Raw genomic sequence first — 21,239 nt, 5'->3', positions numbered from 1 at the left:
ATCGTGGAGGTTGGTCGCAGAAGCTCTGCTGCGTCTCCTGACTTCACATTAAAGGAAGTGTGAAGAAATGAAACTGACCTTTACATCAGCGAGGCTCTCTTGCAGTCCATTTAAACCTGGACAAACTGAGCAAAGCATGGGTGAACAATTGGGCAACAGGTCCTTATAACAGGCATCAGAACACTGATAAGCAAATTCAAAGTCTGAATGACAATTTCAGGCATGCACTTGGCAATAGTAAAACTCTAAAACCGACATTAAAGCACCCCCGAGGCAAAGGAGACTCCCACTTGAAGGTCTGACTCCCTCATGAAGGTCATCTCCTGAATATTCATTTGGTATACAGAAATCAGGAGCAATGTAAATCAATTCATAGAATCATAGAATCCCTACAGTACAGAAGGAGGCCATTTGGTCCATTGAGTCTGTACCGACCACATCCTACCCAGGCCCTATTCCCGTAAACCCACACATTTACCCTGCGAATCCCCTTGCACTAGGGTCAATTTAGCATGGCCAATCAACCTAACCCGCACATCTTTGGACTGTGGGAGGAAGCCGGAGCACCCGGAGGAAACCCATGCAGACACAGGGAGAATGTGCAAACTCCACACAGACAGTGACCCAAGCCGGGAATCGAACTCAGGTCCCTGGTGCTGTGAGGCAGCAGTGCTAACCACTGTGCCACTGTGCTGCCCCAATTCCTCCCCTGTTAGTGTTTCCATGTCTCACACACCTCGTGCTAAAGATCACTAGAAACAATTCTGTTTGATGTGATACAAATTGGCAAATTTGCACATACTAACACATCAAACAAAGCTGAGCTGATGAGATTCTGACCACTGCAGGGGCACCAATAATTGCTGGATCTTCCAGAAACTATTCAATATAATTGGCAATACATTAATCTTAAAAGGCCATGCAGACAGTGGAAAGCAGCCTTGCACCTAACAGTCACAGGATTTAATGAGGACACATACAAATGACCTCTTCAAGTCTATTCATGTCATCAGGTCTTCAAAATAACAAAGAGTCTGCCGAATTAAATTAAAAAGTTAGCCTAGTTTTTCCGCTCCCATCCGTGGCAGTGCCATGGTGGGCAGGAGAGGAAAATATCACAAGAATGTGCAAATCGGTTTAACAATGTCATTATCCCAGTTTGCAATAGTGGTGTCAAGCAGGACTCCACCCCACCCCCACCCCGCCCCACACTAGGTCAAGAGGACACGTCGGCATGATGTGTTTCACAACGCTTCATAAGCAAAGTGTACTTGGTGACATACATTTCATTCAGGACTTTGAGATTCATTCACACTCATGGTACCTTGGGTTCAATGCAAGGCCTTGCTGACAACACCACATTGTTTTCAGGGGGGGTTACTGGGCAAGGTTCTACCTAACACCAGCATTAAGGAGGAGGGGGTCATCTCATGACAGCTGCAGCATGAGACCGCCCCCCCCCTCTATCCACGACTGGGAAAATGGGGTAAGTGGCCAGAGGTATAAAGAAAGGCTACATTGCAGGGCAAGGCCTACAATTGGGGGTTCGGTAGGGCTCACACACATGACTGCTGTGATGGGTGTTATGTAGGGAGTGGGGAGGGGGGAATGTCTTATGCATCTGAATGGGGACAGCATCTCTAACAGAATTAGACTTGCAACTTGGCCAGAATGAGAAGATGGCTTCATTTTACATTGCTTATCTTGCCAAGACTCTCCTTGACCCAGTCCAGGAAGGGGCAGAGCATGGCAGTCAGTCTCAGACATTCCAAAAATGTTATCCAGAGGGTGTGGACATACCGTGATGCCCATTGGTCCAGGGGGGTTTCAAGGATGCTCATGGGTCACAGATGGAACACTCAATCCAGGGAGGCATCTGCAGCCCATAGATGGGGAAAAGGTGGCGTGGTGGCATGGGAAGTCTCATGCCAGGAGTGTGTGGGTGGGGTTGGTGTGAGAGTTTCTAGTTCACACTGCTGTCACCAAGGGCTACATCAATGGAGTGCTGCTCTTGCAGCTGTGCAGGACCAATGTCCTGGAACAAGCTCTCCATGACAGTCACCAACCTGCCAGGATTGGCTGGAATTCTCCCACGGTTCACATCTTGTCACCACTGCCCATGAGAACTGGCGCTTAGCCAAATCTCCAATCACAGCAGCATACACAGACGAGGTTGGAGAATTCCAGCCAATTATCTCAGTGCATTGGCATGCCTACACTACGCTGACATCCCCTCCTGATGGGGCCTTGACAGTCGCTGGAACTCAGGCAACTGAATTATGACTCAGTCCAGCTCACCATCTAACTCACAATCAGCAGAATTGTGGCCTCCAACAGTCCTCCAAGTGTCAACCGCTGATGACCCTGCCTCCGCCTGCTGTGGATCAAAGGGTCTGCTCTGCTGCTGATTGTGAACCTGACCCTGCTTAGGTCCAGGTCCTCAACCACCCTCACCCCCATGCTCACCCAAGTTCTCACCCCCACTCTCACTCCTACCCTCAGCCTCACTCCCATCCCCACCCCCACCCTCACTCTCACTCCCACTCCCACTGCCACACCCACTCTCACCCACAATCTCCTGCATACGGCAGATACTGCGATGAAAAGAGGATGTGTCCTCTCTCAGAATCTGAAGTCTGGGCAGAAAAACAGTCAGGTTGCAGAAATAGAGTACATTGTAAGAAAATGTGAAATTGTCCATTTTTGGCAGGAAGAATAAAAAATAAATATATTATCTAAATAGTGAGAAATTTCAGAGCTCTGAGACTAATAAATAAACTTAACATACTTAGGTTATGCTTCAGTTGTACAAGGCACCAGTGAGACCACATTTAGATTACTACAGGGAATATTGATCACCTTATTTAAGGAAAGATGCATCAGAAGCAGTTCAGAAAGGGTTTACAAAATTAAAATAAGGTTTATTTATTAGTCACAAGTAGACTTACATTAACACCACAGTGAAGTTACTGTGAAAATCCCCGAGTCGCCATACTCCCACGCCTGTTCAGGTACACTGAGGCGGAATTTAACATGGCCAATGCACCTAACCAGCACGTCTTTGGGAGGAAACTGGATCACCGGGAGGAAACCCACGCAGACACAAGGAGAACGTGCAAACTCCGCACAGACAGTGGCCTAAACCAGGAATCGAACCCGGGTCCCCGGCGCTGTGAGGCAGCAGTGCTAACCACTGTGCCACCGTGCCGCCCCAGGAATAGACAATTTCATGAGGAAACGTTGGACAGCCTAGGCTTGTATTTACTGGAGTTTAGTAGAGTGAGAGGCCCCTTGACTGAAACATATAAGATTGACAGGGTGGATGTGGAGAAGATGTTTCCTCTTGTGGGAGAATCTAGAATTCGATGTCACTGTTTAAAAATAATGGGTTGCCTGTTTAAAATAGAGATGAGGAAATTATTTTTCTCTCAGAGGGTCATGGGGCTTTGGAACACTTCCTCAAAAGCTGGTTGAGGCTGGTTCCTTGAATGGGGGCGATTCTCCAACCTCGCCATGCATGGCATAGATTGCGCCGATCTTGGAAAATAGCGTACGGGCCTGAAAATCCATTTTGCGCCTGGTGCCAAGCAATTTGTGATTCTCTCAGCCCCTTCCTAATGGTGCAAACCGGATCATGGACAGAAAGGGCAGGAGTCTGATTGGTAGCATTTAAATATGCATAGCCCGTTCAACTCCCAGCGCACAGAATTCACCAGCCTTTGGATACAGCACGATAACGGCAAAAATCACGACTGCTCTCCACTAGCACAGAGCAGGCACAATGGCCATGCCAGGGACATCAGCCATTGGAGTTCCTGGGTGAGCAGGGGCATGGCAGGCATTGCCCACCTGGAAGGGTCCACGTGGCACACTAGTGGTGCCCAATTGGCATACTGGTGGTGCCCAGTGATGGCCACTGGACAGCCCAGCAGTGCCAGTTGGATACCGCCAGTGTGCCAGGACAGTGCCAAGGGGTGAGGCCTGAGCGGGGGCCATGATTGGGGGTGTTTGCGGAGGGAGATTTGATGGGGGGGTTGCGAAGGGGTCGATATGTCGGGGCCAGGCAGAGGGACCCATCGGGAGGGCCCCCGTGACAGTGAACCATGTCAGGGAGGGATTGGAGGAACAAGCCGCCGAGGAGGGGTGTGGGGCGGGGGGGAGGAGGGGGCGGGGGTCCCAATGTCCATGTGGTCACATCAGCAATGACCTTATTGAATGGTGGAGCAGGCTGGAGTGGCTTATCCCTGCTCCAAATTCATAGGGTTAAATCAGAAGTAGTTTATTCACACATTCAAACCTGGAAGATGGTCACAACCTCATGCACACACGCACGCACACAATAAGGAAATAGGAAAGAGGATTTTTTGACTAACTTAAAAGGAAATTAACCATAGATATGGATATCCACTTAAATGATTCCCAGAGTCAGAGACCAAAGAGTGTCCCTTTGTGGAAGAGTTACAGCCCAGGCAGGTTTAGCTAGCAGAAACAGGAGCTGATGATAATGCAGTGAGATGAGGTTGGGACGCAGAGCTCTCGATTGTGGGAATCTTCCAGCGAAACAGGCTTCAAAGAGGCTTAAACTTGATGTAGACTGTTGGTCAGCCTGGAGATCTGCTGTGGTGTTTACAGACTGGTGGTTAAACAGCAGTCTGAGTTGCAAGTCTATAAATAGAATATGAAAACTTTCCAAGTGTCTGAAGCTCAGGTCATGTGATGTTGCCCATTAATGAGTTAGTTGCAGGCTAGCAAGCAGTTTCTCTGCCTCAGGTCAAAATTTATTATTCACCTTTGGAGAAAGATAGTGGCTGTTATCCACTTCTGCAGGTTGGATGAGTTACGATGGCTCACCCTTTGTTATAGGACCAGGCTGGGAAGACACACTGTCTGCTGGTCCCTGGTTTTCTTGATTGTAATGCATCCTCACAATGAGAGGTGTGAGATCCCACAAGAACGAGGGAAGAGATTTTATCCTGTAATTGGAAATTTCCAAAAATTGTATCCAATTCTGAAACATGTGATCTTCAGCAGCCATCTTTTGGTTCAGCAAAGTCCACTTTTTTAGTTGGCAAAAAAGGTTATGGAGCCAATGAGGTACAGAGCACGGAATGATTTAAACAGTTTGTGATCTCTTTCATGTACCAGAGACATAATACTCCATTACTGTTCTCCCTTTATTCTGAGTTAGGAGAATGTAAAAACATATCTGTATTTGTACAAGGTTTCGATGGTCTACATATAGAATAATGAATAAGGCAAGGGCTGCAATCTAAGCATTTGTTACTACACTTGCCATTAGCTGCTAAGTCTTGTCACTTTGCTCTTTTCCTTTCTCTCTCTCTCTCTCTCTCTCTCAGAGTCAACCAATTCTCATAGACCTAGCTGCAGTACACCCTGAGACATCAGAAGATACACCGTGACACTGTCTCACCATTTCAAAATGAAAATCAGAGCTATACATGCTGTGGATGGTGAAACAGAGCGGTCTATGCTGGTTAAATTGTTGTTGCCGATTTTCTTTCTGGCTGTCCTCGCTTGGAATCAATCTCCATACTTAACATTTCCTTGAGGAAATCATATGTAGTTGGCAGGATTACAGGGCCAAGAGTAGAAAACAGAATGAGTGACTGACAGAGAAAGGTACAGTTTGCAAGAGACAGGCACTAACAGAGGGACGTTCAATCAGGAGGGAAATCAACAGAATGCTCCTCGTAATTAATAAGCAAGATCTTTAGCAACAGTGATGTCTTGTGAGATGTTATTTCTGCTCAGTCACCAGAGGCATCTCCCTGTAGGTCCTGGGAGACACAACGCTCACCAAGAGCTGAATCCTCACTACTTCAGGTTCTGACACATTTCCACACCTCCCTGCGCAATAGATTCATAGAACAGCAGGTGACCATTCAGCCCATCAGTTCTGTGCTCTTTCAAAGAATAATCCAGTGAGTCCTGGCTCTTTCTCCACATCTCTGCAATTTATTTTCAAACGAGTATTTATCCAATTTCCGTATGATTGCCACTATTGGGGCCATGTCTACTGCCCTTATCATCCTTTGCAATTCAACTACTTATTTTCTAAAACAGTTTTCATCATGTCACCTCTGGCTCTTTTGCCAGTCCCTTTCAATCTACGCCCTCTGATTATTCTACAATTGGAAGCAGTTTCTCTTTATTTATGCTATCAACCTATATCTGCATCTGGCTATGCATGAATTCAGGGGTAGAATGCTACCTGTGTCAGCTGGGAGGCTGGAGTTTTATGGGACTGGAGAAGAACGATGAAGCTAATTTTGCTCTGTCCATGCTTGCAGGAGACTCTGATATAACTTTCTCAAATAGTGATTTTCATGCCACACCTGAATTATTAAAACGGTAATGAATCTCCCACACGCCGGCAATGCTTTACAGAAAATGCAGAACTGGTTGTCTGTGTGCGTTGGTGTGCAAGTGAATATGTGAGCGCATGTGAATAGATATATGAATTGAATTGAATATTGAAGATGTATATAGCTTAAAGTCCATTGCTAAGTCTATACAGAGTTAGCTTAAATTAGCTGGGCTGGCAATTGGGTGGTGGGGACCTTTTTCCATCACCTCATGGGGTGTGAGTGTCACTGGTAAGGTCAGCCCATCCCTAATTGCCCTTGGGAAGGTAGTGGTGAGCTACATTCTTGAATCACTGCAGCCCGCAGTCAGCACATACAAAATGCTGTTTGGGAGGGAGTTCCAGGATGTTGAATCAGTGATGATAAAGGAATGCCAATGTACTTTCAGTTTAAGGTTGTGTGCGACTTAGAGGGGAAATTGCAGGTGGTGGAGTTCCCATTATTCTGCTGCCCTTGTTCTTCCAAGTGGGGAGAGGTCTTGTCTTAACGCCCTTAAAGGAGAGGGAAGCTAACAATGGTTTCTGTACCTCATCATTATCCATTAAGTCATCCGGAAGCTCATGGAGGTGTGCATTAGGTAAGGACATGATCCAATTCAGATTCTTTCCCTTCCATCGGTACATTTGGGATGTGCTGTGATCATGAAAGAGGCAATATAAATGCAAATCTTTCTTTCTTCCCCTCTGCAGTGAACAATCTACCCACACTGAGTTTAACAGCCATTTCTGAGGAATGATCAGTAGCCTCCAAATGTTCTGTGTTTATGTACAAAGATTGGGTGTATCAGTGAGACACTGGGCCGGGGCGGGGGGGTGGGGTTTGGGGGGTGGGGGGGGCATTGGGGGGGAGCGGGGTTGCGTGTACCCATGCTAGTGTGGTCAAGCAAGAGATCAACAACTTCAGAAGGGAAGATGCATAGTAAAAGAGGAAGGAAATCAAAATGACAGTGATAAAAATCTACATTTGGAAATGTAATCAATATGTACATTAACAATGAAGTAACCTGTTAGATCCATGTTGCAGAAGTGAATCAATCAGCAAGATAAAGTTTCTAAGTCGGCGGTGGGTTGTCTGTAAAGATATAATAGGGCTTTTTTTCCCTTTATAATTTGACAGCATTGCCATTTGGGCTGCACTGAGGGTTATGTTTACTTATTGTATTGATTGTAATTTGGAGTTTCCACCAATAATTGAGTTGTAAGTGCTATAGGATTTGGGACTCTCATACTTTTTAGAGAAAATAAATCTTTCTTTTTCTCCATGTCTTGTTTAAGGAGAGTTAAACATGTGTTTCCTCCTGATGTGTAAAGTCAAAGGAACAATTGATCTACAAGGCAACTTCCAGGCCTTAATATATTTTCAGTCAACAAATTCCTTTCCAGTCTTTTCCTGTCTACTTGCCCTATTCTTCATCTTGAATCAACTTGTTATTTTTAAAAATCCAGTGTCAAGATTTCAAAAGCAAAATACTTGGTGAACAAATCACTGAAACCTTTTGTAAAAGTTATCTCAAGGAACTTTGACTTCAGTGTAGGAACAGGTTCTGCAAACATCCTCTTCATGACCCCTTTGCTTTTGCTATTCTGCCCCATTCTCTCTCTCTGACTTGCCCCAGTTTGGCGAGACAGAAATCCTCACCAGCCAATCACCTGCCTGCTCCCCTAATAAATGCCCTTGGACATTAGCTGTCTGGTCTCGTTGTACCTGACTCCCTTTCATGAAAGGTGAAAAGAGCACTTCCTCCCAAACTGCACCAAATTTCCTGAGGTTAGGAATTTGCCATGCTCTCAAGCTGGTCTCTGTACTACTTACTTTGAGAGTTAGCAGATACTCCTGCACTCATACTAGTTAAAATTCCAGAGAACTGAATCAGACCCTGCTTGCTGGCATTGAAGACAATACCTTCCATCACTTTGGCTGACAATTGAGACTAGACTGATGTGGTGGCAATTGGCTGGTTTGGGATTGTCCTGTTTCTTATGGCTAGGACACACCTGGACAATTTTCCACATTGTCAGGTAGATGTCAATGTTGTAGCCATACAGGAAAAGGGCCACACTCATTCTGGAGCACAGTTTTTCAATACTGCTGTTAGGGTGTTGTGGGGCCATTGCCTTTGCTGTATCCAGTGCCTTCGGCCATTGCTTGATGTCACTTTGAGGGAATTGAAATGGCTGAAGACACATCGGTGAACCTCAGGAAGCTGAGTTTTGCACTGAGATTCGGAGATCCCCTATCATTGAAGATGGGGATATTTGTGAATCCTCCACCTCCTGTTTACTTGTCCAATAGCACTCACAAGTGGCCGTGGGAGGACTGCAGAGCGTTGATCTGATCTGCTGGTTTCAGAATGGCTTGTCACCTGAAGGCAGCAGCTGCTGTCGGAAACAGAATCACAAATCAGGAGAAAAATGGGACAAAAAAAAAAGCAGTCTCTTTGAAAATGAAGTCTCATTTTTGTACAGACAAAATACTTCAGCTGAATAAATGAAACTAACTGCGTTGGTATTGATTAAAAATGTGTGGTGCAATTTCTCATGCTTTTATTCTGTTGGCTAAATTGGATCAAAAGTTGAAAATCAATAATCATCTGAAGAAATCTGGGCTGAAAAGCTGCAAGTTCAGTAACTTGGTGATCACAGTCTCTTACGACTAACATTTAATATTCTAGATTAAGCACAAACCAACGCACCATTCTTTCTCCCACCACTGGGATATTTCACTTGACCTGCCACAGTAAGAAGTCTCACAACAGCAGGTTAAAGTCCAACAGGTTTATTTGGAATCACGAGCTTTCGGAGCGCTGCTCTTTCATCAGGTGTGTGCGGAGGTAGGTTTCACAAACACATCATGGCTACCACCGACACCGCAAACTGCCGGCTCAAAGTGGAGAGAATCTCCAAGAAGATCGCGCATATCGACACAGACATCAAGTTTCTGCAAAGATGCAAGAAAGCAGACAAGATCCAACCATTATCTTGCAATTGTGTCTTTGTCTACACATGCAGTATTTCTAAAACCTACCTCCCCACTCACCTGATGAAGGAGCAGCGCTCCGAAAGCTCGTGATTCCAAATAAACCTGTTGGATTTTAACCTATTGTGAGACTTCTTACTGAAAAAGGGAGCACAGCAATGAGGGCTGAAGCTAGTTTTCAATGTGAGGGAGAACACTCCCATGAAGCTTGCCGAAGCAAGAATTATGTGTGCTTCAGGTGCAACAGAAAGAGTAATTTACACATGTGGTTCAGAGCAAAACAGCCAGGGCAGAATGTGCAAAAAAACCCACAACCGTTAGTTTAACACCCTTACAAAAAAGAGATGAGGAGCTCGACAAGGGACCTGAGAAGTTCACCCCAAAGCAGGTCCAGCTGAGTAGAGTGCCCCCTATCTTCTTTATCGAGGGTGACTTGCTTCCACTCCAGGGAGGTGGGTTCTGCGGTGGCTGAATAGTCCGATTCTGGAGCCGCAGACGCTGCCACAGGTTTGGCGGGTGCTGTTTGATGGGGTGGGTGGGTGCGATGCTCTGGATTCTGCGCTCTCTTTCTGCTGTTTACGCTTGGCCTTCACGTGCTTCACCTGGGGACACTCCAGTCGATTGGGGTTTTCGCGAATACTTCTTCTCCAGTTTGTGCTTTCTGAGGCAAGTGATTCCCACGTGTTGATGGGGATATTGCATTTATTTATGGAGGCTTTCAGAGTGTCTTGTAGCAATTCCTCTGCCCTCCGATTGATCACTTCGCATTGCGGAGCCTGGAGTAGAGCAATTGGTTCAGGAGTCTTGTGTTGGGCATATGGACAATGTTGGTCACCCATCACAGCTGGTTGAGCATGACCAGTGCCTCGATACTAGGGATATTGGCCTGGGAGAGGATGCTCACATTAGTACACCTATCCTGCCAGTGTATTTGCAGGATTTTGCAGAGGCAACGTTGGTGATATCGCTCCAGGGATTTGAGGTTTCTGCTGTACATTATCCATGCTTCTGATGCATACAGGAGGGTGGGGACCACGGCTGCTCTGTAGACCATGAGCTTGGAGCTGGATTTGAGGTTTCAGTATTTGAACACTCCGTTCCTCAGGATATGGAGACTGCACTGGTGCATTGGAGTCAATGCTGGATTTCATCGTCGATGTCTGCCCACACCGAGAGGAGGCTCCCGAGGTAGAGGAAATAATCCACATTGTCCAGGGACTCACCGTGGATCTTGATGGTCGGGGGGGGGGCAGTTCTTTTTTGTTTCTGGATGTTTACTCTGAGGCCCATTTTCTCATACGCCTCAGTGAATGTGTCAACGATGGCTTGTAGCTCGGCCTCTGAGTGTTTGCACACATAAGCATCGTCTGTGTACTGCAGCTTGATGACAGAAGTTGGGTGGTCTTCATTCTGGCCTGGAGGTGTCAGTGGTTGAACAGTTTCTCGCTTGTCCAGTAGGTTAGCTCCGCTCCAGTGAGGATCATCTGGGTGACAGGGTGGAATGTTGCTGCGAGGAAGATGGAGAAGCTTGTTGGTGCAATGATGCTGCACTGTTTGTCCCCAGCTTGCACACATATTGGGTCTATAATGGTTCTGTTGGTGAGGATCACAGCTTGCAGGTCATTATGGAGCAGGCAGAGAATGGTGACAAAATTCTGCGAGCAGTTGAATTTGAGGAGGATATTCCACAGTCCCTCACGGTTGACAGAGTCAAAGGCCTTTGTGAGATCAAAGAAAGCCATGTATAGAGGTTGATGCTGCTCCCTGTACTGTTCCTGGTTTTGTTGCATGCTGAAGATCATGTCTATTGTACCTCTTGATGGGCGGAAAACGCACTGAGACTCCAGGAGGAGCTCTTCAGTCACTGGGAGGAGGCGGCAGAAAGGATTCTTAGAATGCCCTTTCCCATGGCAGAGTGTAGGGAAATCCATCTGTAATTTCTGCAGTCAGAACTGTCTCCTTTCTTGAAGATGGTCACAATTATGGCATCTTGGAGATCTCCTGGCATGCTCCCTTCCTTCCAGACAAAAGTGATGAAGTTGTGGATTCTTGACAAGAGTGCCTCTCTGCCACATTTTAATACTTCAGCTGGGATTCCATCTGTGCCAGTGGCCTTATTGTTTACCTCACGATGAGCTGGGGTTGCACTGAGATGGTGGCAGGTATCGTGATGTGGGATGGTGTCGAGGGCACTTGTATCAAAGGCTGCATCTTGGTTGAGGAGTTCCTCAAAGTGCTCTCTCCAGCGGGCATTGATTGCCTCTCTGGCTTTGATGAGCGCCTCTCCATTTTTGGCTCTCAGTGGGGTGGGTCCCTCAGCACTCGGACCATGGAGGTCTCTGTGCTGCAAAAGCTGCGCACATCGTGGTTGTCGGTGAGTCGCTGAATCTCCAGCACTCTTTCCACCCATCATCTCCTTTAGATCGCGGGATCTTCGGCTTTCTGTTGCTTGTAGGTTTGTTTCCTCTCTCTCAGAGTCTGAGCCTTGCATTTGCAGTCAGTGTGATCCTGGATCTCCTGATCCTTCTCGTCGAACCAGTCTCGGTTTTTTCTAGTCGAAAGCCCAAACGTCTCTTTGCAAGTGCTGATTATGGTGGCTTTTTGGGTGGACCAGGCACTGTAGGCACTCTGTGGCTCTGGCTCATTAGTCGATGCCAGGTTAGCTGTGAGGCATCGACTGAGTAGCTCTTTCTTCTCACCCTAACCAGGTCCAGCTAAGTAAAACGCCCCCTATAGAGAGAGCCTTGAGGGGAAGGAGCAGATCTCTTAAAATGAAAGTCAGCACAGGGGCTGCGGCTACAGTCATAGGCATTTTGTTACCATCAAAAAGGTCTCCAACCATTGAGACTGAATGAGTTAGAAGCCATATAGTCTAATTAATCTAATTATATCATGGAGACATTGCAGACACGAGGGACAGCAACAATCACCATATCCTATCAGAATCAAATGGTACAGCTTGGTACAGACCCTGTCTAAAGGGCCATGATTGGCACAAGCAGATAAAATTAAACTGTTTGGAAATATTAAACCTACGGGATGTCAGGAGCTGCTGTGTAAACATTCCGATGTCTTCCAAAATGAGCTAAGACGTATCAGGGGAGCTAAAGCCAAAATTTATCTGAATCCAGATGCAACACCTAATTTCTTTCAGGCCCGCCCAGTGCCTTTATCATAAAGTTGAACTCAGAAGACTGGGACATTTAGGTTTTATAAAGCCTGTACAAATCTCTGAACAGGCTGCACCCACCGTCCTATCCTCAACCCAGATTGTGTTGTAATGTGCAGAGATTATAAATTAACAGTCAATAGAGGAGCTCAAACAGACAGATACCCCATTCCTAGAATAGAGAACCTCTGCGCCAAACTAGCCGGGGGTTTAAAATACACCAAATTAGACCTCAGTCATGCCTACCAGCAGCTGGAGTTGGTTGAAGATTCACGAAGGCTGTTACTATCAACACCCACTAGGGCTATTCCAGTATACACATTTACCTTTTGGAGTCTCATCAGCCTGTGCCATTTTCCAATGTACAATGGAGAGTCTATTATAGGGCATCCCTAACTTAGTGGTTTATCTTGATGACGTACTAATTACAGGAGCCTCACCTCAGGAACACAGATCAAACTTGGAGGAAGTTTTGAGAAGGTTTAAAGAAGCGGGTGTCAGGTTGAAACGAGAGAAATGCACTTTCCAGACAGAGGAAGTGACATATTTGGGTTTCAGGGTAAATACTAAAGGGTTACATTCTTTGTAAGATAAAGTTAAAGCCATTAAGGAGGCTTCACAGCCAAAAAACGTATCCAAGTTAAAGTCATTCCTAGGAATCATAAATTATATAGATTTTTACAAAATGTGTCCACCACTTCAGCCCCACTCCACCAGTTGTTAAAGAAACATCAGCGTTGGATGTGGGGAGAAGAACAATAAGAAGCCGTCATCAAAATAAAACAGGTTTTACAGTCGTCAGCACTGTTGGTGCACTTAGATCCAACCAAACCTTTGGTAGTTAACTGTGATGATTCACCATATGGAGTGGGAACAGTTTTATCCCGCTCGATGCCTGATGAAGTGGAAAGGCCCATTGCCTTTGCATTTAGAAAGTTGTTGGATGTGGAAAGAGTATTCCTAGATGGATAAAATAAGCTTGGCGGACACAGTCTAAAGGTTTCATCAGTATAATGGACGACATTTCACAATAGTATTGGATTCCAAACCATTGTTAGGTTTGTTCAGAGAAGATAAGCCAGTGCTGTCAATTGCCTCAGCAAGGGTACAGAAGTGGGCTCTGTTGTTAGCAGCGTACAATTATATATTCCAGCATCACCCAGGGGCACTAATATGAAATGTGGATGCACTCAACCGATTGCCCTTGTCACAGTCAGTACCATCACCGCCAGTGCGACAGAGATAATGCTGGCACCACTTCTGATAAAATAATTTGCCGGTCTCTACTAAGCACATAAAGGTGTGGACAGAAAGGGACCCTGTACTGTCGAATGTTAAAAAGATGGTAATGCAAGGGCGGGGATATGGGAAGTCAGAATTGCTTAAACCCAACCAACACAGAAGAATGGAGATAACCTGTGAAGATGGGATGTTGTTGTGGAGGGCAAGAATTATAGTCCCATCCCGGAGGAGACAACTTTTATAGTTGGAATTGCAGAAATCCCATCCAGAACAAAGCAGGATGAAAGCACTTGCTATGAGCAATGTCTGGTGGCTGGGCATTGATAAAGAAATCGAAAGGATGGTTAGTCAATGCCCCAGTTGTGAAGCTCAACAAGCCTTGCCACCACTGGCCAAGCAGAATCTGGGCAAGAACACTTTGCCGGATAATTTATGGGGCATATGCAGACTCCTCACAGACAGTGATCCAAGCCAGGAATTGAACCTGGGTCTCTGGCACTGTGAGGCAGCAGTGCTAACTACTGCTCTTGAGGAGATCTACCACAGACCCGAATAACAATTCTGTGATTCTACGTTTCTGTGATATAAACTCAAGCTTTTGTTTTTACATTTCGGGAGGTTATATTGGAAGGGGGGCGTGCTGTGTTGTGTTACTCTGACTGATTAATGTCCCGTGTTCCTCTCTGTGTGAAGGATTTAGAAATAGTGCCTGCTATGTTAATATGTTATGATGATGGGCTGACTGAATTAATTATTTCCAAACAGCTTTCCCTCTCTGCTACAGGCTTCAGTGGATGTTACACTGCACTGTTGTTTTGAAGGCAGCATTTCATCAGCATAACAAATGCCCTTTGACAAGCTAATTGTGAAAGACTTTTAATCCCAATGGAATTACAGTTTATCTTTTTCCTCAATTTAAATTTTAGTCTACCATTTGCTTTGCTTTGCCAGGCAGCAAATACTTCATTAGCTATCACTGAAGTGGCTAATTGTATGTTCAGGCCTTGTACAAATAACATCAGTTAATTGGACAATTTGCACATGCTTTGCACCAATATGTGATAATAGTCAATTGTCTGCATATTTATCAACTCAATTACTAACTCACTCTTCATCAGATTTCAAATCTTATCTTCCTTAAGAGTGCCACATCACTTACAATTTGCATCCTTTTAAAATACAAATTCCCAGTTACCTAATTCTCCCACCTCCGAATTCACCATGCCTGCAAGTCCAATTGGTGCCCACAGCTCATCAACTTCACTTAAGTAAGGGCCAATTTCAAATTGGAACATGAAAATTACACAGGATAAACAACACAGAAACAGGCCATTCTGTACATTCAGTGCTGGCTGTAGAGATTTGCATTCTAATTAGTATTCTGTAACTTGATTTCTGTGCACTGTTGGAGAACAGAGACCACTCCATCTGACGAAGGAGCAGCAAGCTCCGAAAGCTTATGGTATTTGCTACCAAATAAACCTGTTGGACTTTAACCTGGTGTTGTGAGACTTCTTACCATTCAGTCCATGCCAGCGTTGATGCTCCAGTCAAACCTTCTCCTCATCTAAATCTATCAGTATAAATCACAACTCCCTTCTTTTTCATGTGGTTATCAAGTTATCCCTTAAATGCACCCATTAGATCCCCTTCAACCTTCCCTTTAAAGAGAAAAGAAACTCAGCCGACTCATCCTCTCCTGATAGGTATAACCTTGCATTTCTGGTCAGTCCTTGAACCCTCTCCAGTGTCTCACTATCTCTTTTATAATGTGATGGTCAGATCTGTACACAGCACTCCAACTGTGTTCTAATCAAAGCTGGATGCGAGTTTCATACAATTTCTCTATTTTTCAATTCTATCACTCCAGAAATAAACTCTATTATTTATTTTAATTTTGTTATGACCTTATTGACGTGCCGTAACATTTATTGATTTGGGTATTCAATTCCCAAATCACTTAACTCCTCTACTCCATTTCAACTCTTAATTTCTAAGCAATATGTGACCTCCTTATTTTTCCAAGATATATTGCCACATCTGTGTTAAAATTAATTTGCCAATTAAATGTCCAATTCACAAGTTTATTCATGTCTTCTTGTACTTTGTACAGTCCTTCCCAGCTTGGACTATTCCGCCTCATTTGGTGTCATCCACAAATTGAGAAATTGTGTTTTTGATTATAAATCTATCATATAAATTGTGAGCAGCAGTAGTCCCGGGATGGATCCTTGTGGAATACCACTTCCCACCTTCTGCTCTTTTATCCCTTCTCTCTACATTCTGCCTTTCAGGCAGCTACATAACCCCTGCTCCTGCCCCTTACCCCTGCTACCTGCTCTCTGACCCTGCTACCTAACCCCTGACCCTGCCCTCTGATCTGCTACCTGCCCCCTAACCCTGCTACCTGCCCCAACCCTGCTACTTAACCCGTGACCTTGCCCCCTGCTCTTTGACCCTGCTACCTGACCCCTGACCCTGCCCTCTGACCCCCTGACCCTGCTATCTGACCCCTGACTTTACTATCTGCCCCTGCTACCTGCCTCTCTTACCTCTGCTACCTGCTCTCTGACCCTGCAACCTAACCCCTGACCCTGTCCTCTGATCTGCTACCTGCCCCCTGACCCTGCTACCTGCCCCAACCCTGCTACCTAACCCCTGATCTTGCCCCCTGCTCTTTGACCCTGCTACCTGACCCCTGACCCTGCCCTCTGACCCCCTGACCCTGCTCCCTGTCCCCCTGACCCTGCTACCTTCCCCTTGACCCTGCTACCTGCCCCCTGACTCTGCTATCTACCCCCTGACTCTGCTACCTGCCCCCTGACCCTCCTACCTACCCCCTGACTCTGCTACCTGCCTCCTGCCCCCCGACCCTGCTACCTGCCCCCTGACCCTCCCACCTCCTGACTCTGCTACCTGGCCTTGCTACCTGCCTCCTGACCCTGCTACCTGCCTCCTGACCCTGCTACCTGCCCCCTGACCCTGCTACCTTCCCCCTGACCCTGCTACCTGCCCCCTGACCCTGGTCCTCCATCACCACACCTGATAAACAATTAAATATGCATAGTTGTGTCTTGTCTACCTCCTGCCCAGATTAGTTTAATATTTTCAGATGTAATTCATTTGGACCAGAGGTTTTATCCTCAGTGATGTTGGTTAATTTATTTCAGCCTCAAACCAGAAGAGGCAAAGCAAACAGGGAGTCTGGAGACTTGGATTGGCAGTTTAGAGTTACTGAACGTTACCAAGGATAGCTGATTGGAATATCAAGCAGTTATGGAAATAGGGTATCAGGCAGTCCTGCTACTGTCTGGAATGCCAGGCAAAGCTAGAACTAGGATTGGGTCCTTTACTAAGAGAAGTTGAGTCGGTAATAGTGGAACTAAGGTTGGAAAATTAGATTGTCAGACAATGTTGTGAATGAGATTAGTGTGATGGGCCTGTCCTGTTCTTGGCCTGGGCCTGACCTATCCTGTTCTTCTTCTAGGCCTTCCTGTTTTGTTCTGGGCCTGTCCAGTACGTGTACAGGGCCTTCCCTGGGCCTGCCTTTGGGTTTCCTCTGTTGGGCTTAGTAGGAAATCAGGCAACTCTGGAATGAGCCTGGTAGATTGGAAATTTAGGAAGCCAACTACTTTAATTTTTATAACATTTTCCACAATGTATTTGTACTAACATTTTCTTACAGGGTAGATGATGCTGAGGTTTCAAGTTTTACTTGAATCTCATGGGATAAAGGGGGAGGTGGCTAGATGGGTGGAGAACTGGCTTGGTCATAGAAGACAGAGGGTGGTAGTGGAAGGGTCTTTTTCCGGCTGGAGGCCTGTGACTAGTGGTGTACCGCAGGGCTCTGTATTGGGACCTCTGCTGTTTGTGATTTATATAAATGATCTGGAAGAAGGAGTAACTGGGGTGATCAGTAAGTTTGCGGACGACACAAAACTGGCAGGACTTGCAGATAGTGAGGAACATTGTCAGAGGCTACAGAAGGATATAGATAGGCTGGAAATTTGGGCAAGGAAATGGCAGATGGAGTTCAATCCTGATAAATGCGAAGTGATGCATTTTGGTGGGAATAATGTAGGGAGGAGCTACACGATAAATGGAAGAACCATAAAGGGTGTAGAGACGCAGAGGGACCTGGGTGTGCAAGTCCACAGATCTTTGAAGGTGACGTCACAGGTGGAGAAGGTGGTGAAGAAGGCATATGGCATACTTGCCTTTATAGGACGGGGCATAGAGTATAAGAGTTGGGGTCTGATGTTGCAGATGTATAGAACGTTGGTTCGGCCGCATTTGGAATACTGCGTCCAGTTCTGGTCGCCACACTACCAGGAGGACGTGGAGGCTTTGGAGAGAGTACAGAGGAGGTTTACCAGGATGTTGCCTGGTATGGAGGGGCTTGGTTATGAGGAGAGATTGGGGAAACTGGGGTTGTTCTCCTTGGAAAGACGGAGGATGAGGGGAGACTTAATAGAGGTGTATAAAATTATGAAAGGCATAGATAGGGTGAACGGTGGGAAGCTTTTCCCCGGGTCGGTGGTGACGTTCACGAGGGGTCATAGGTTCAAGGTGAAGGGGGGGAGGTTTAACACAGATATCAGAAGGACATATTTTACACAGAGGGTCGTGGGGGCCTGGAATGTGTTGCCGGGCAAGGTGGTGGAGGCGGACACACTGGGAACATTTAAGACTTATCTAGACAGCTATATGAACGGAGTGGGAATGGAGGGATACAAAAGAGTGGTCTAGTTTGGACCAGGGAGCGGCGCGGTCTAATTGTTCCTTGTTTCTCGTTTCAAGGCTTCATTCTATGATCATCTTGCTGGTGCCAGTACAGAGCGAGACTGCGGATAGTTGGGAACCTGTCTCGGGGGCAGGGAATTCAGATGGTGTTCGTGGAAGTGGAAATGACTAGGGTTGGGAAGCATTTTCCGATCAGGGCCAGTGTGATCTCCTGGACTCGTTTCGATCGCCTCAGGGGGTCGGAGAGGAATTTCCCAGATTTTTGTTCCCCATATTGGCCCTGGGGTTTTCACTCTGGGTTTTCGCCTCTCCCTGGAGATCACATGGTCTGGAATGGGGGGGTGGGGGTGAGTTAATAGGTTGTGATGAACAAAGCATCGTAGCTGTGAGGGACAGCTCGGTGGATAGGATATTGGTATGTAGATAGGCTGGAAAATTGGGCGGGGATCCTGGATTCAGGATTCAATCCTGGACCGGGGAGCGGCGCGGGCTTGGAGGGCCGAAGGGCCTGTTCCTGTGCTGTATTGTTCTTTGTTCTTTGTTCTTGTTCTTTTGCTGGGCATGTTGCAATGTTACAACATGCCGGGAGAGACCACTAACACATGGACAGTGCACAATTAGAGGTCGGAACTAATTTAGCATTGGCCATCTCTACAAATGTGTTTAATTAACCAATGAATATAAATGGGCATTCTCTGGAGTAATATATAATAAGGACTGTGTAAGAGAGAACAATAGAAGAAGAAGATGACTGGTAGCATCATGTAAGACAGAGAAGGAACTCCTAATAAACTCGCACGCTTGTACCACACCATGAAGTGTCAACAAATTCTTGAACCTAACAATTCAAAACTTGGACAGTGGACAGTTCACTCATAAATTGGGCCTCTTGACACTTGTAGCGTTAGAATGCCCATTCCTAATGGCTGCTACGAGAGGACACAGATTTAAGGTGCTGGGGAGTAGGTACAGAGGAGATGTCAGGGGTAAGTTTTTCACTCAGAGAGTGGTGGGTGAGTGGAATCGGCTGCCATCAGTGGTGGTGGAGGCAAACTCGATAGGGTCTTTTAAGAGACTTCTGGATGAGTACATGGGACTTAATAGGATTGAGGGTTATAGGTAAGCCTATATATAAGCCTAGGTAGGTAGGGACATGACCGGCGCAACTTGCGGGCCGAAAGGCCTGTTTGTGCTGTATTTTTTCTATATTCTATGTTCTAACAGAAAGGCTAGATGGTTTGGATAAATGTGCAAATTCCAACTTTGAACATTCATGAATGAAGCAGCCCCTGTGCTGTGAGTCAATGAAAAAGACCACAGTACAGCTACACATTACCATTCTACTTTGTGAGATTAGCGGGTAGAAGCTATGTATATGTTTGTATATGGAATATTAGGTTAGGTGGATTAGCCATGGTAAAATACGAGGGGTTACGGGGACAAGGTGGTGGTTGGGGGGAGCTCAGTAAGATGCTCTTTCGGAGAATCAGTGCAGACCCAGAAGGAAATAGCCTCCTTCTGCACTGTCGAGATTGTGGGACTGAACAACTGATTCATAACAACTTGAGGTCAATTTTAACACTGGGGGGATAGAATAGTTGTTGATAGCAAACTGGCAATTAATATTGCATTTCTCCCAATCCACAGTCACTGTTTTACAATATCGCATAAAGTCAAAATTGCCCCCAGTCTCCAACTCAAGCACAAAATGGGCAAATACAGGCAGGAGCGTGGGAATTTTGGATCATTTCTTTCCGGCCATATCCGTTGGGTTGAAGTCAATTGCAGTGGCCCTATCACTAACCCAGTGAGGAAAAGCAAATTCAACACAGACACTAAGCATTGAACTTGACATCTCACATTACCACACTTAAGGCTTAAGTGCTGGTGAATATTGTATCAAATTCTCTGTCAATTGCTTCCATTAAGCCAGCAACTGATTGGTGTAGCAGAATAACAGAAGGAAGAATATCAAACACATGAAGCATTGTCGAGGTTTAATACCAAATATTCTTTCTGACCTTTCAACACCACAATGCTCTTGATTCTGTAAATGACATCAGAAAATGCGCATGTATATCTCAGCAACAAAGAGCACAAACCCAAGTAGTGGTCCTTAATGCCTGCAAACAAATCCAGACCATAGTCTAATGAAGTTACTTATGTAGATAAACTAAAAGAAGAAAAATAGATGGGTTATGCAGCTTCAAATAGTATTCCTACAATTATTAAATAGAATAAATGAATGTGAATGGAATTCCTAGTATATAAATAGAATTGTCGACTGGAACTGACTGAATAATGATGCACCCTACAGGACATGCAAGAGTTGTTCTTACTCAATTTGCAATGCTCAGGCCAGTGTCTGCTGCTTTCAGCCTCAGACTGAACTTTCAATGATCTATGAAATAAATGTCCACATGATACAATAAAATGGTGAATTGTGTGAACTAAAATGCAGTTTTTCAAAGATTGATTCAGTGCTGTTGATGGAAAGCAAGTGTGGCTAATGCAGTTTCTATCGTGTTGTTATAGTGATATAATACCTTTGGTTTATTTATTGTGTAGGACATAAGGCACCAGTCGCTCATAAGGGATTGGGTAAATATGTTGTGCATCCATTTCTAAAGACTGGGCACATGAGAAAAGTTATAAATAGGCATAAAGATTGAATGCATCAGAACTGTGTGCTTATTTTTGGTTATTGGAACTGTGCGTGTGTG

Source organism: Mustelus asterias, chromosome 12 (assembly GCF_964213995.1).
Source record: "Mustelus asterias chromosome 12, sMusAst1.hap1.1, whole genome shotgun sequence".
NCBI lineage: Eukaryota > Metazoa > Chordata > Chondrichthyes > Carcharhiniformes > Triakidae > Mustelus > Mustelus asterias.
This window is presented reverse-complemented; position numbering follows the sequence as displayed.